Source organism: Monodelphis domestica, chromosome 2 (genome assembly GCF_027887165.1).
Source record: "Monodelphis domestica isolate mMonDom1 chromosome 2, mMonDom1.pri, whole genome shotgun sequence".
NCBI lineage: Eukaryota > Metazoa > Chordata > Mammalia > Didelphimorphia > Didelphidae > Monodelphis > Monodelphis domestica.
Window position 1 is genome coordinate 224,536,129 of NC_077228.1, and position 16,310 is coordinate 224,552,438.

Consider the following 16,310-nt stretch of genomic DNA (forward strand, 5'->3'; position numbering starts at 1 on the left):
CATTTACTAAATCAGAAATTAAAATATCTTAGTGTTATTATTAAAATAGTTTTGACTTCACAGGCTCTTTGAAAGGATCTTGGAACCTACAAGATAGACTATACCTTGAGAATCACTGGTCTAAGAGATCAGAAGCACAAATATTTCATTTTACATTTTTTATTTTCTTTTGTATTGTCTAATGTATTTTGATTGAATAAAGAAAAATGAAAATAACTTTTGGAGAAGAAAGAGGAAAGAAATCTGGGTGTAAGGAGATAGGAGAGAATCTGCATCATGACCAGAAATAGTGTCTTCTTTGAAAAGCCAGATTTATGTAATGCAAAATAAGAGTGTGAGAGGAAAAGGTGTAAGAGGAACAGAAGTTTTAGGAAAATAGAATAGAGAGTTCCAACTGCACTTACTGCCAGACTCAGTAGGTATATCATTTAGTTTTGATGAACTGCTTTTTTTTTCTCTTTCTTTTTCATTGTTTTCTAGATGAAGGCTCTAGACTAGGGCTCAGGGTGGTATATATTGGCTAAAGCAGATTGGATGAGAGAACTCAGAAGTGGGACCAGAAGAAAGGAGGAGAGAAGGTTTCAACTAGGTAGTCTTCTACTTTAAAAAGTCATGAGTAAGAAAGAAGCAAGTGGGAGTTTGCTAGTCTTATGACAGTTGAAGTATTGCACAGTTAGTAAATGTTTGAACTGAGACATAGAAACCCAGATCTTCTTACTTAGAAAGAGGTTTCCTTTCCTTATCTTATCAGAACTTTCCTACTTTGTACTCTGTTAATTCCCATTCACCTTTATGTACTGTTTTACAATTGTGCTCTTTTCTAGGGATGATCTTTCTCTCCAAATAGATTAGATTGTAAGCTCCCTCAGAAAGAAGACCTCAATCTTTACTTCCACAAGACCTAGGGCTAAGAGTTGCCAACAGTTGATTAGTTCTTGAGATTGAAGAGCTTCATGAAGGTCTGTCCTGCTAAAAGCAACAAAAAGCCAATCAGTTTTACTGATACAATTGTTAAAAGGATTTAAATTGTCTACTAAAAAAATCAAGAAAAGAGGCTACCAAACCTGCTTAAATTATGTCAAACTACATAAAAACACCCTTGGGATCCACGCCTTGTGTCCCAAATATTACCACTACATGCTCTGAAGCCCTTTCTGGTTAGTACTAATTTGAACTGGTAGACAGAGTACTGTCTTAGAATCAAGATGTAAGTTCAAATCTGGCCTCAGACCCTTAGCTATGTGACTCTAGACTAGTCACTTAATTCCTATGTGCCTCAGTTCCTCAACTGCAAAACAGGGGCACACTGGAGAAGGAAATGGCAAACCACACAATATCTTTGCCAAGAAAACCCCATTGGACAAAATTCCATGGGATCACATAAGAGTGGTAACTAAACCACAAATAAGTCACTGAACAATAACATCTAAGAATGTCTTGTTAGAAATCCAGTGGTGGGGGGCAGCTGGGTGGCTCTGTGGATTGAGAGACAGGCCTAGAGATGGGAGGTCCTAGGTTCAAATCTGGCCTCAGCCACTTCCCAGCTGTGTGACCCTGGGCAAGTCACTTGACCCCCATTGCCTAGCCCTTACCACTCTTCTGCCTTGGAGCCAATACACAGTATTGACTCCAAGACGGAAGGTAAGGGTTTAAAAAAGAAAGAAAGAAAGAAATCCAGTGGTGGCATATGATAGTTGGTCAACTTTCAAGCTCTAACAGCTTATCAGTACTGTCATAATGGAATCATGTGGCAGGAATTTCCTGTGAATTGTCAAGGGCAAGGCAGAGAAACCTGGTGAGGAAATGCATGGATTATCTTCCAGTGTGATTTGGAGTAATAGCTCAAGAGGTAAGTGTTCCTCAAAGCCTAATACCATATCACAATGAGTATTGCTAGTGAAAAAAGCACTGGGTTGGAAGTAGGTCTAGATTGAAAATCTGGTTCGGCCACTAACCACCTTAATAGGTTAGGCAGCTAGGTAGCACAGTTGATTGAGTGCCAGGCCTGGAATCAGGAAAACTTCTCTTCTTGAGTTCAACTTTGGCCTTGAACATTTACTAGCTGTGTGACTCTAAGCAAGCCCTTAACCCTGGCCTGTGTTGTACATCAGTCAAGAACTGGAGAAGGAAATGGCAAACCACTCTAGTATCTTTGCCAAGAAACTAGAGTCACTAAGAGTCAGACATGACTGCAACAACTGAACAACAACAGCCTTTGTAACCTTTTGCAAATTATCTCATCAACTCTATAAGTATCAAAGTCTTCAACTGTAAAATGATGGCTATTTTCCTATATTTATTGGCTATTGCAAGGATAAAGATCAATAGATGAGAGAGGCCTCTGAATAATAAAAAAAAGGTCAATACAATTACATGATGTTATAATTATTACTAAATAGAGGCTAAATCACCAGAGCCAAATGCATTTGAATAGCTTTTCCAATAAAAAAAATTATTGTCTAGCTGTTCTAGACATATTGACTTTGAGCTATCCCACAGAAATTTGACAAAGTTGAACTTAAGTTCAAGAGGCAGATGAGGGCTGGATTTGGAGACCCTGGAGTGTGCTGGCCCAACTCCAAGAGGCCCATAAGAGCTGATTGTTAAATTTTCAGTATTTCATTTACACATCAGAAATTGGCAACCACTACAAATCAGGACTTGATCTTTTTGTTGTTGTTGATTGTCTAAATGTAAGAAAGTGATAAAAAATGTTAATAATTCAGATTAAATTTAAAAGTGTGCTCTGGGTACATTTTTTTCACCAGGAGAGCTATTGTTAAAGCTTTAGCAAAATATTTCTGCCCTGGAGTCATCTTTGCAGAGATAATTGAACCTATGAGAGTTGATGAGATCCCTAAGGAAGAGAAAAGAAGACAAAGGGCAGAGCTTGAGGAATACCTATACTCCTTTGGATCAAGAAAAAAAAGATAAAAAGAGAAAGAGGATTAGAACTAGAAAAACTAGAAACTAGAATTATGAAAGAAAAAAAAATGGAAGATTCAGACAGGTAGGAGAAGAACCACCAGACAGCTGTGCCAATGGAGAAGATAATTTCCATAGTTTCTAAAAGGAAAAGGTAGTCAGTAGTATAAAAAGCTACCAGAAGGTCAAGAAGGATGAGCATTGAGAAAAGATCATTAAATTTAACAGTTGGGACCATCATAGGATCACATATTTAGAGCTGAATGGAACTATATAGGTCACCTGACTATCCCTCTCATTTTCCAAAGTAACTAAAATCCAGCCTAGACTAGTGATTTATCCAAGGTCTATAAGAGGTAATTAGCAACATTAAAGAGAACAATGTCAGTATAGTAATGAATTAAAAAAAAACTAGATTGAAAGGGATTGAGAAATGAATAGGTAGTTAAAAAGTAGAGGTAGTATCAATGACTTTCTAGGACACTAGCAAAGAGAGAGATGACAGCTTGAGAGTATGATGAGTCAAATGATGTCATTTTAAAAGGGTTATGGAAGCACAGACATATTTGGAAGGAGCTAGTGGATAAGAAGAGATTGAAGAAAGAAATATAGTCAAGGATTTGATCAATAGAGTACATTTTTGAAGATGTACAAGGATGAAATTAAGAATATAAGTAGAGGAGTTGGTCTTCAACTATAGGAAGGATTATCTCTTCCTCTGAGACTGAATTAAAGGAGGAAAAGACAAATGAAGATGTAGAAGGGTTTTGAGTTACTGGGAAATAATGGAGTTCATGGTAGCTGGTCTCAATTTTCTTAATCAAATAGAAATCTGCTGAGAGACAAGAACAAGCTGATATAGAAGGCGTGAAGAAAGGTTTAGAACAGCTATCATGGGTAGCATGACAGAATGTTAACAAGGAATAACTAAAAAGGATAGCTCAATAAGGAGGATTTAGCTGAAGTTATACAACTCAAATCTGAAATGAATCTGGATGGCATGCCTTGATATATACACAGTATTTTACAGTATGTCATCTCAAATTAATGTAACTACAAATGTTTTCTATACCCTAATGCAGGACACCTGGGTTCAGTAGATAGGTGTGCCAGATTTGAAGTGAGGAAGACCTGAGTTCAAATCTAGTCTCAGCTGTATGACCCTGGGCAAGTCACATAATCCTATTTGTCTCAATATCTTCATTTAGAAAATGAGGTGGAGGAGGAACTGGCAAACCACTCTAGAAACTTTGCCAAGAAAACCCCAAATGAGGTCATGAAAAGTCAACAGGAGTGAAATGACTAAACAACAATACATTTATGGGGTGAAAATACCTCTTTGATTGAGCTACTTGGAATCAATTGTGTAAAACAGATGTGAATAATTCTTACATTTTGAATCATATAATCAATTAAAGGTACAAACTAGGTGAGACCAACCTAATTAATAAAGTTGGGAAGAAATGAAGTCATTAAATGAAATCAGATAATTAAAAGTATTGGAATTGGTTAAAAGAATGAGAACTGACTCTAGGACTATGTTTATCAGAGAAGGGTTGAGAATCATTGTCTGACTAGAAGAGGGCAGTGAGGGGGCAGGGAGGAAGCCCAGGGGGAATGTCACACACAGGGTATCAGACAAACCCATCCCTAATGACCATATCATGGAACAAACTGGATAAATAACAAATGATGCTGAGGAAAGGCAGCTTGTGTGGCCTCTGAAAGGGCAGTTTGAAGACTCAATGAGGGCCCTCTTCACCAGGGCCCAGGGGAGAGCTACACTAACCAAAGGGAGCTTCATTAGTATCATTGGGAGGAAAGGACTTCCATCCTTTGAGGACCTATGAGATCCCTTTTTGCTCTATGTGGTCTCTGTCTAAGTTTGAGCACACTTTCCTCTAGATTCCATAGGTATCTGCGGGAAAATGTGTCCCAGATTTTTAGGGGAAATAATTTGGACCAATTGTTCTTATTCTTATACCTTAGCTCTAATTAAAGTCTTGTTAATTTTACCTAACTACTCAATGGGGAATTTTATAAATGGGTGTGGGTGTGCACACATACTCACACACACACATAAACACACACACACACACACACACACAAGTCAATGCATTTAAAATGGGAAAATAAGCTGCTGACCTAGAAAAAAATATTTGCAAGAAGTTTCTCGAAGGAAGATCTTATAAGAATTTAATGCTGGCCTATACCCCCTTTTCTTTTTTTTTTTTAAATCTTTTTTTAAACCCTTAACTTCTGCCTTGGAACCAATACTGTATAGCTAGGAAGAGTCTGAGGCCAGATTTGAACCTAGGACCTCCTGTCTCTAGGCCTGTTTCTCAATCCACTGAACCACCCAGCTGCCCCCCTCTTCTTTCTTGTTCCCTAAGATTAGCCTTGAATTTTAAAGGTAGAGTTTGATACCAAATATAACTGCATTGATCCTGATTAGATTAAGCTATAGCTTAATGGGGTTATTTAAGTACAATATTCTATTTCCTCTTCTGTTCATTTGGGCAATTTATATCTTCATGTAATTATTCATCCATTTTACTAAGATTACATAGGGTATGGAAACTGAGAGGGCTGATGGTCTAGGAAGCTAGGTTATTCAAGGGACCGGCAACATGTATAGTGAAGTCTCTAAGTATAAAGGCAGGGGTAGAATTATAAAGGAAGACATGAGTAATGTGGAAGCTGGTAGATGAATAGTAGGAACAGTCTGGATAGAATGATATAGAAGGATGGATTGAACTTCAAAAAAAGAAAACTTTGCTGAATAGTGATGTATAGTTTCTACAAGGACGAGGCTGTCTCCTCCTTCCGGAATGTGGCTGGATGATGGAAAATAAGAGAAGAGCTAACTGGCCCTGGAGAAGATGGAGTTCTCTCTGGAAGTGACAGACAACAGAAAGAGTGGAGTATGGCAACTATATACACTTCACACAAGTTAAACTGTAACCCCATAATGTCACTGATCCTCTTTGGAAAATTTGGTAATTTGGATTAAGTGACTTGCCCAGGGTCACAAAGCTAGAAAGTATCTGAGGCCTGTGTGACCATAGACAAGTGTCTTGACTCTCAGAGCCCCTGGCAGCTCTCGAAGACTGTCACTGTCAGATATGACCTAATAGAAGTCATATCCACATCAGTGTTCTACACTGATGAAAAGCAGACCCACCAAAAATAAACTTGAGTGGTCAACCTGAACTTCTTATTTAACTAATAGAATCAGGTGTTCCTAGGTCTTGAACAACCCAAGATAATCACTCTCAAAATTTTTTTTGGAAATTGTGAAGATGGCTTACTTAGTCAATTCCATTACACATAAATACCTGCTTCTAAAAGTTCTGTAAAGTTTGCAGCCATTTTTACAATTGAAGCAATGAATTTTGTTTTGATTTTGGGGAAGAATTTTATATCACCACCTGAAGAGAAAGGATAGAGAACTGATTAAGAGGAGACAGAACTTGATCAGATGTGGGAAATTACATGGTGGTTTCAATGATTGAAAACTGCTCTCAATCTCAAAGATCCATTTCTTTCATACAAACCTTCCTAGTGATATTGTATGCCTGATTCATCATGACCTCTAAAGGAAGAAAATTGCAAATAATTCACAGAAGAGTGGATGATGAGGTTATAAGTATTCTATATCCATGATATCTGTGGGAAGTAATGTAAAAAGCATATTTGAGGTACATATTGGTGGTAAGAGAATTTATTTATAATATGCTAAATTATTCCTATTTCTGAATTTTGAATTAAGGCTTACATTCATCCCTCAACCTTTGTATTCATTCTTTTGTTTCTACAAAGCTCAAAGAATGGTCCATCCTGAAGTTTCTCCCACTGTAGGGTGATAAATAGAAAAGTGAGAATTTGAATTTTATCTTGCCCAGTAAATAAAAATCAGTTTAAGCCAGATATGTCTGTTAGCAGCAGAATCGAATTCTTGAATTTCCATTGGGATACATAGAGAACATCACATATAACTGGATGAGACTTGATCACAGATACCAGGCATATAATTATCCTCCATTACAAGGAATTGAGGAGGGATTGAAAGTATGATGGGCTGGCTATTCACAAATCAAAGATTTCCTGGGATTTTTAGAGAAGGGCTGAATAATGAGCTTCCCAAATTGTATTTGATGATCCACCTAATGGAACTTTCTGGTCTTTGATCACTGAGAGAGATCATTGATCAATTGATTTACTGGCTATTGCTAGCCTACTCAATAAGTTGGTCTTCTTACCCAGAATCCAGGCTCTCCAAATTCTTAATCATTACACTGAAAAAGGTGAAAAAAGATCAACAGCATAAAGGATATGAACAAATAATTATCAAAAGAAGAATTACAAAGTATCTACAACTATAAAAAAGAATACTCTAGATCACTAATAAGAGAAATGCAAATCAAAATAACCCCAAGGATATACCTTACAACCAGCAAATTAGCAAAGATGACCAAAAAAAGGAAATAGTTAGAAGGGTTGTGGGATGATACACATACTACTATATTGTTGATGGAGCTGTAAAGTAGTACAACTAATTTGGAAAGAAATTTAGAATTATAATACAGTGAATACGAGGGTATGTCCATATCCTTTATGCCAGAAATTCCACTTCTGGGCATATACCCCAAAGAAGTAATTAATAAAAAGAAAACTCACATATACACCAAAATATTTATTTCATCATTTTTCATGATAGAAAAGCATTGGATTGAAAAGAATTTTGTGATTGAAAGAAATGGAAACAAAATAGATGCCTATGTGGTGTAAACCTTAAAATTTCTTAGACTTATGAATGTTGGAAATTTCCCCATTTCCAACATTAGGTAGGGAGGGTCCTTCTCCTCCCTACCTAAGACTACTTTAGGACAGAAACCTTTTGCTGAACAACGGAAAGGGCTTTGACCTATGCTTAAGCATAGAACAGGAAGTTCTTTGAGTCATGATTGATTTTAGAATTGATACAATAGAGATACTTGGAATGACAGAACCAGGTCTTGGAACTTCCTATCTCCACCCTACTCAGTCCTAACAGGATTTAGGAAGGGCTGCAGCATAGATCAAAATTTAATTATTTGAGAATATGACCTTCAACAGACATGTGCAAAGGGGCAGACCTCTGGGTGGTCCTGGGTTAAGCTAGAGCCACCATTGGCACAGGGAAGACATGGACAGTGATTGGTAGATGTGAGAACTGAGGGGAAGGAACTGAGATGGTTTCCTTAAAGATAGCAGGGTCTGAGGACTGAGGAGGTCGAGAGGTTTTGCTCTGAGAGGTTGTGCTCTGAGAAGCTTGCTCTGAAGGAGGCTGGAGGTGGAGGCCCCTGAGACTGTTTCTCCATTTTGGTCATGTGAGTGATAGGGACTGATCTCTTTTCTTTGCCTCAGCTATCTAAGGGCTTGGGCCTTTGGCCCAGCCTAAACAGAGGGGGTATTTAAGCCCTATTCCCTTCTCTCCCTCTCTCCCTCTCCCTTTCTCCCACTCTCTCTCTCTCTCTCTCTCTCTCTCTCTCTCTCTCTCTCTCTCTCTCTCTCTCTCTCTCTCTCTCTCTCTCTAATACCTTTCTTCCTCCTGTTTGTAATTAAAAACTCCATAAAAGGTTGACTGCTGACTTGAGTTTTCATTTAGGAATTACATAGCTGAATTCCTTGGTGACCTTAAATTAATATATATCAGTCTTTTAAAGTGATTTCCTTGTCACAGTGGCAACTACTACACTGACCAGCTAAACAAATTGTGGCACTCAAATGTAAGGGAGTATAACTGAGCTTTAAGAAATAATGAATGAGATGAATACAGAGAAGCACGGAAAAGATCTACATGAACTGAAGCAGAATGAAGTAAGCAAAATCAAGAAAACAATGCATACAATGCCTACCACAATGTAATTGGAAAGAACAATTAAACACATACACATACAAATCAAAAGTGAATATAGCAAAATTACAAACCAGGGCTGGAGTGAAGAGATATGAGAACTTTCCCAATCCACCAACTTGATGAAGGTAAAAGGTCCATGAGTATGTACATTGCACATATTTTCACATTTTTGTAATTCATTGTTCAGTTGTGCTCATTTTTTCTTTCTTTTCTGTCTTTTAAAAAATGCTATTTGTGCTATCCACCACAAGAGAAAGAACTGATGAAGTCTGAATGAAGATTGAAGCATTCTATTTTCACTTTATTTTCTTCAATAATTTTTTTAGTAATATATCTTCTTCTACAAGGATGAATATGGAAGTATTATTACATGATAGCACATGTATAACCTAAACCAAATTATTTACTATCTCAGGAGAAGGAAGGAAATAATTTAGAACTCAAAATGTGAGAAAATGAATATTAAAAATTGCTTCTACATGTAATTGGGGGAAATAAAATATTACTTCAAAAAAGAATACATGATGAATAAACAAATTAACCATTAAAATGTCATTTGTTATATGGCATAGCTCTGTGTGGGGAAGGGAAGATATACTGGGGGAAACTATAAGGAGGCTAAAAACAAGACATCAACTAAAACAAAAAATTAAAGTATTTTTTTATGAAGGCCTTTAGCATACTGGGTGGATTCTCTGTGAAGATTTACAGAAATCTTGGATAAACATCAGATAAGACATAAAGGTTTGTATAAGGGGTGGCAAGTGACATCAGCAGAGGGAGTAAACATATGGATGAGATGGCAGATTCACCAATGAACAAAGAGCAAACAACCATGCTATATATGGGTATTTTAAGTGATAAGATAATCAAACAGACCTAAGCTTAACAAGATTACCATTGGCATTTTCAGAAGAGCACTTTTTCATCTAAAACAACATAAAATGACAAAGTGTTTTCAAGTACATCCAGGTGGTGTTGTGAGGCTTAAATGAGATAATGGATGTAAAGCAATTTGTAAACTTTAAAGTGCTATGTAAATGGAACATATCCTTCTCCTCCTCCTTCTCCTTCTCCTCCTATAGTCACTAGGCCTCCAGTTGAACTCATTCCCTGAGCCTTCTACTATACTCTTGCTGGATTCAAGTGATATTTACAGAGCAATAAAAAGGTGTGCTGGTAAATGTTCAACAATAAGTAAGACTCTTCAGAGAAAAAATGAATTCACAAACACTTTTAAGTTTAATCTGAATCATCAACAATTCTTAATTCTAGAAATTAACAAAACAATGTAAATATGTACACACACACACAAAATATATACAAACTTAATGCAAAGTAATTTAGGGAATAGGATCACATTAAGAATTAGGAACATCGACTTCCGGTCAAGATGGCGGCTTAGAGAAAGCTAAAGTTCAGATCTCCGGAAAACCCTTCCCGACCGATCTCAAACTATAAGCTCCTAAGGCGCCGAAATTCAAGACGATCAACAGCATAGACCCTAGGAATCCTCCTCCTGGACCTGGACCTGGATCAGAAGGTATGGCCCCCCTCAAAAGCCAGAACCCGAGATCACGTGGACCTAAGGGGTAGGAGCTCAGAGTCCAAGGCTCCGGGAAGCCGCAGCCCCGCCCCGCTCAGAGAGCAGGGTCTGAAACAACAACAACCCTCAGGGCCTTCTATCCAGGTCCCAGTGAAAGTCACTGCCCTCCCGCAGAGAGCAGGCTTGACTGAAACAATAGCAACCATCAGGGCGGGCAAGACAGCCTTACAGGCTGGATCCTGCTATCCAAGTCTCAGTGAAAGTCACAGACCTCGGAGCTCCAGGAAGCCGCAGCTCATCCCCCCGCAGGCCAACGAAACAGCCTCACGGCCAGCTATTCTGAAGGCAACTTCTGGAAAGCAACCCGACCCAGAGAGCCGGGGGAGAGTGTGGCCCCCTGGTCCGACCCTTCCACTCCAGTTCCAGTGAGGCATACTCAATTTAACCCAGGGAAACCTCATAGAACTGACAATCTGCCCAGGACTAAAGCCTCTGAACACCAGACAGAGATAAGAAAAGCTAATCCTCCACATTCAGAGATGGCAAACTCCACAGAAGCACAGAAGCCCCAAAATACCAAGAAAAATAAGAAGAAAGGGGCGACTTTGGACACATTCTATGGAGCCAAAATACAAAATACAGAGGAGATAGAAGATATACAAGAAAATGCTCCAAAATCTTCCAAAGGAAATGGAAACTCACCACAAACCCATGAAGAATTTGAATCAGAAATGACCAAAAAGATGGAAGCCTTCTGGGAGGAAAAGTTGGAAATAATGCAAAAGAAATTCACGCATCTACAAAACCAGTGTGATGAAACTGAAAAGGAAAACCAGGCTTTAAAGGCCAGAATCAGGCAGCTGGAAGACAACGATCGTGTAAAAGAGCAAGAATTAATAAAGCAAAGCCAAAACACCAAGAAATTAGAAGAGAACATAAAATATCTCACCGACAAGGTGATAGATCTGGAAAATAGAGGGAGAAGAGATAATTTAAGAATAATTGGACTCCCAGAAAAGCCAGAAATAAACACCAAACTCGACATGGTGATACAAGATATAATCAAAGAAAATTGCCCAGAGATTCTAGAACAAGGGGGCAATACAGCCACTGACAGAGCTGATAGAACACCTTCTACACTAAACCCCCAAAAGACAACTCCCAGGAATGTAATTGCCAAATTCCAAAGCTATCAAACAAAAGAAAAAATCCTACAGGAAGCCAGAAAAAGACAATTTAGATATAAAGGAATGCCAATCAGGTTCACACAAGACCTTGCAAGTTCTACTCTGAATGATCGTAAGGCATGGAACATGATCTTCAGAAAGGCAAGAGAGCTGGGTCTCCAACCAAGAATCAACTACCCAGCAAAACTGACTATATACTTCCAAGGGAAAGTATGGGCATTCAACAAAATAGAAGACTTCCAACTTTTTGCAAAGAAAAGACCAGAGCTCTGTGGAAAGTTTGATACCGAAAATCAAAGAGCAAGGAATACCTGAAAAGGTAAATATTAAGGAAAGGGGAAAAATGTTATCTTCTTCTTTTACTCAAACTCTCTTCTATAAGGACTACATTTATATCAATCTATGTATACTAATATGTGGGGAAAATGTAATGTATAAATAGGGGTAAAGAAAGACCAAATAGAATAATCTTTCCTACACAAAGATTCACATGGGAAGGGGAGGGGAAGAAAACTCCTATAAGAAGGAGAGGAAGAGAGGGTTTTTTTTTTTTTACTTAAACCTTAATCTCAGGGAAATCAACTCTGACAGGGAAAAACATCCAGATCCATTGGGATCTTGAATTCTATCTTACCCAACAAGGGTAGGGAGAAGGGAAAACCAAGGGGGGGAGGGGGAGAGGGAGAACAAAAAGGGAGGGAAAGAGAGGGGGGAGAGGGAGGGAACAAAAAGGGAGGGACTAAAAAGGGAAACATCAAGGGAGGGGACAAGGGGGACTGATTCAAAGTAAATCACTGGACTAAAAGGTAGAGCCAAAGAAGAAAAGGTTAGAATTAGGGAAGGCTATCAAAATGCCAGGGAGTCCACAAATGACAATCATAACTTTGAACGTGAATGGGATGAACTCACCCATAAAACGTAGACGAATAGCAGAATGGATTAGAATCCAAAACCCTACCATATGTTGTCTTCAAGAAACACACATGAGGTGGGTAGACACCCACAAGGTCAGAATTAAAGGATGGAGTAAGACCTTCTGGGCCTCAACTGACAGAAAGAAGGCAGGCGTTGCAATCATGATATCTGATAAAGCCAATGCAAAAATAGACCTGATCAAAAGGGATAGGGAAGGTAATTATATTTTGTTAAAAGGGACTCTAGACAATGAGGAAATATCATTAATCAACATGTATGCATCAAATAATATAGCACCCAAATTTCTAATGGAGAAACTAGGAGAATTGAAGGAAGAAATAGACAATAAAACCATACTAGTGGGAGACTTAAACCAACCATTATCAAATTTAGATAAATCAAATCAAAAAATAAATAAGAAAGAGGTAAAAGAAGTGAATGAAATCTTAGAAAAATTAGAATTAATAGACATATGGAGAAAAATAAATAGGGATAAAAAGGAATACACCTTCTTCTCAGCACCACATGGCACATTCACAAAAATTGACCATACATTAGGTCACAGAAACATAGCACACAAATGCAGAAAAGCAGAAATAATGAATGCAGCCTTCTCAGATCACAAGGCAATAAAAATAATGATCAGTAATGGTACATGGAAAACCAAATCTAAAACCAATTGGAAATTAAACAATATGATACTCCAAAACCATTTAGTTAAAGAAGAAATCATAGAAACAATTAATAATTTCATCGAGGAAAATGACAATGGCGAAACATCCTTTCAAACCTTTTGGGATGCAGCCAAAGCGGTAATCAGAGGTAAATTCATATCCCTGAATGCTTATATTAACAAACAAGGGAGAGCAGAGATCAATCAATTGGAAATGCAAATGAAAAAACTCGAAAGCGATCAAATTAAAACCCCCCAGCAGAAAACCAAACTAGAAATCCTAAAAATTAAGGGAGAAATTAATAAAATCGAAAGTGATAGAACTATTGATTTAATAAATAAGACAAAAAGCTGGTACTTTGAAAAAACAAACAAAATAAACAAAGTACTGGTCAATCTAATTAAAAAAAGGAAGGAAGAAAAGCAAATTAACAGCATTAAAGATGAAAAGGGGGACAGCACCTCCGATGAAGATGAAATTAAGGCAATCATTAGAAATTACTTTGCCCAATTATATGGCAATAAATACACCAATTTAGGAGAAATGGATGAATATATACAAAAATACAAATTGCCTAGACTAACAGAAGAGGAAATCTAATTCTTAAATAATCCCATATCAGAAATTGAAATCCAACAAGCCATCAAAGAACTTCCTAAGAAAAAATCCCCAGGGCCTGATGGATTCACCAGTGAATTCTATCAAACATTCAGAGAACAGTTAATCCCAATACTATACAAATGATTTGACATAATAAGCAAAGAGGGAGTTCTACCAAACTCCTTTTACGACACAAACATGGTACTGATTCCAAAACCAGGCAGGTCAAAAACAGAGAAAGAAAACTATAGGCCAATCTCCCTAATGACTATAGATGCAAAAATCTTAATTAGGATACTAGCAAAAAGACTCCAGCAAGTGATCAGAAGGATCATTCACCATGATCAAGTAGGATTCATACCAGGGATGCAGGGCTGGTTCAACATTAGGAAAACCATCCACATAATTGACCACATCAACAAGCAAACTAGCAAGAACCACATGATTATCTCAATAGATGCAGAAAAAGCATTTGATAAAATACAACACCCATTCCTATTAAAAACACTAGAAAGCATAGGAATAGAAGGGTCATTCCTAAAAATAATAAACAGTATATATCTAAAACCATCAGCTAATATCATCTGCAATGGGGATAAACTAGATGCATTCCCAATAAGATCAGGAGTGAAACAAGGATGCCCATTATCACCTCTACTATTTGACATTGTACTAGAAACACTAGCAGTAGCAATTAGAGAAGATAATGGAATTGAAGGCATCAAAATAGGCAAGGAGGAGACCAAGTTATCACTCTTTGCTGATGACATGATGGTCTACTTAAAGAATCCTAGAGATTCAACCAAAAAGCTAATTGAAATAATCAACAACTTTAGCAAAGTTGCAGGATACAAAATAAACCCACATAAGTCATCAGCTTTTCTATATATCTCCAACACAGCTCAGCAGCAAGAACTAGAAAGAGAAATCCCATTCAAAATCACCTTAGACAAAATAAAATACCTAGGAATCTACCTCCCAAGACAAACACAGGAACTATATGAACACAACTACAAAACACTCGCCACACAACTAAAACTAGACTTGAGCAAATGGAAAAACATTAACTGCTCATGGATAGGACGAGCCAATATAATAAAAATGACCATCCTACCCAAACTTATTTATCTATTTAGTGCCATACCCATTGAACTACCAAAATACTTCTTCACTGATTTAGAAAAAACCATAACAAAGTTCATTTGGAAGAACAAAAGATCAAGGATATCCAGGGAAATAATGAAAAAAAACACATATGATGGGGGCCTTGCAGTCCCTGACCTTAAACTATATTACAAAGCAGCAGTCATCAAAACAATTTGGTATTGGCTAAGAAACAGAAAGGAAGATCAGTGGAATAGACTGGGGGCAAGAGACCTCAGCAAGACAGTATACGATAAACCCTAAGATCCCAGCTTTTGGGACAAAAATCCACTATTCGACAAAAACTGTTGGAAAAATTGGAAGACAGTGTGGGAGAGACTAGGAATACATCAACACCTCACACCCTACACCAAGATAAATTCAAAATGGGTGAGTGACTTAAACATAAAGAAGGAAACCATAAGTAAATTGGGTAAACACAGAATAGTATACATGTCAGACCTTTGGGAGGGGAAAGGCTTTAAAACCAAGGAAGACATAGAAAGAATCACAAAATATAAAATAAATAATTTTGACTACATCAAACTAAAAAGCTTTTGTACAAACAAAACCAATGTAACTAAAATCAGAAGGGAAACAACAAATTGGGAAAAAATCTTCACAGAAACCTCTGACAAAGGTTTAATTACTCATATTTATAAAGAGCTAAATCAATTATACAAAAAATCAAGCCATTCTCCAATTGATAAATGGGCAAGGGACATGGATAGGCAGTTCTCAGATAAAGAAATCAAAACTATTAACAAGCACATGAAGAAGTGTTCTAAATCTCTTATAATCGGAGAGATGCAAATCAAAACAACTCTGAGGTATCACCTCACACCTAGCAGATTGGCTAACATAACAGCAAAGGAAAGTAATGAATGCTGGAGGGGATGTGGCAAAGTAGGGACATTAATTCATTGCTGGTGGAGTTGTGAACTGATCCAACCATTCTGGAGGGCAATTTGGAACTATGCCCAAAGGGCGACAAAAGAATATCTACCCTTTGATCCAGCCATAGCACTGCTGGGTCTGTACCCTAAAGAGATAATGGACAAAAAGAATTGTACAAAAATATTCATAGCTGCGCTCTTTGTGGTGGCCAAAAACTGGAAAACGAGGGGATGCCCATCAATTGGGGAATGGCTGAGCAAATTGTGGTATATGTTGGTGATGGAATACTATTGTGCTAAAAGGAATAATAAAGTGGAGGAGTTCCATGGAGACTGGAACAACCTCCAGGAAGTGATGCAGAGCGAGAGGAGCAGAACCAGGAGAACATTGTACACAGAGACTAATACACTGTGGTATAATCGAACGTAATGGACGTCTCCATTAATGGCGGTGTAGTGTCCCTGAACAATTTGCAGGGATCCAGGAGAAAAAAACACTATTCATAAGCAAAGGATAAACTA

The 16,310-nt window shown here is 37.7% G+C and overlaps 1 protein-coding gene across 12 annotated transcripts in view; it reads right to left on the reverse strand.

Moving 5' to 3' along the window:
• Window positions 1-16,310, reverse strand: part of ARSG (arylsulfatase G) — a 215,623-nt gene that overhangs the window by 112,754 nt on the left and 86,559 nt on the right. The window lies entirely within an intron of this gene.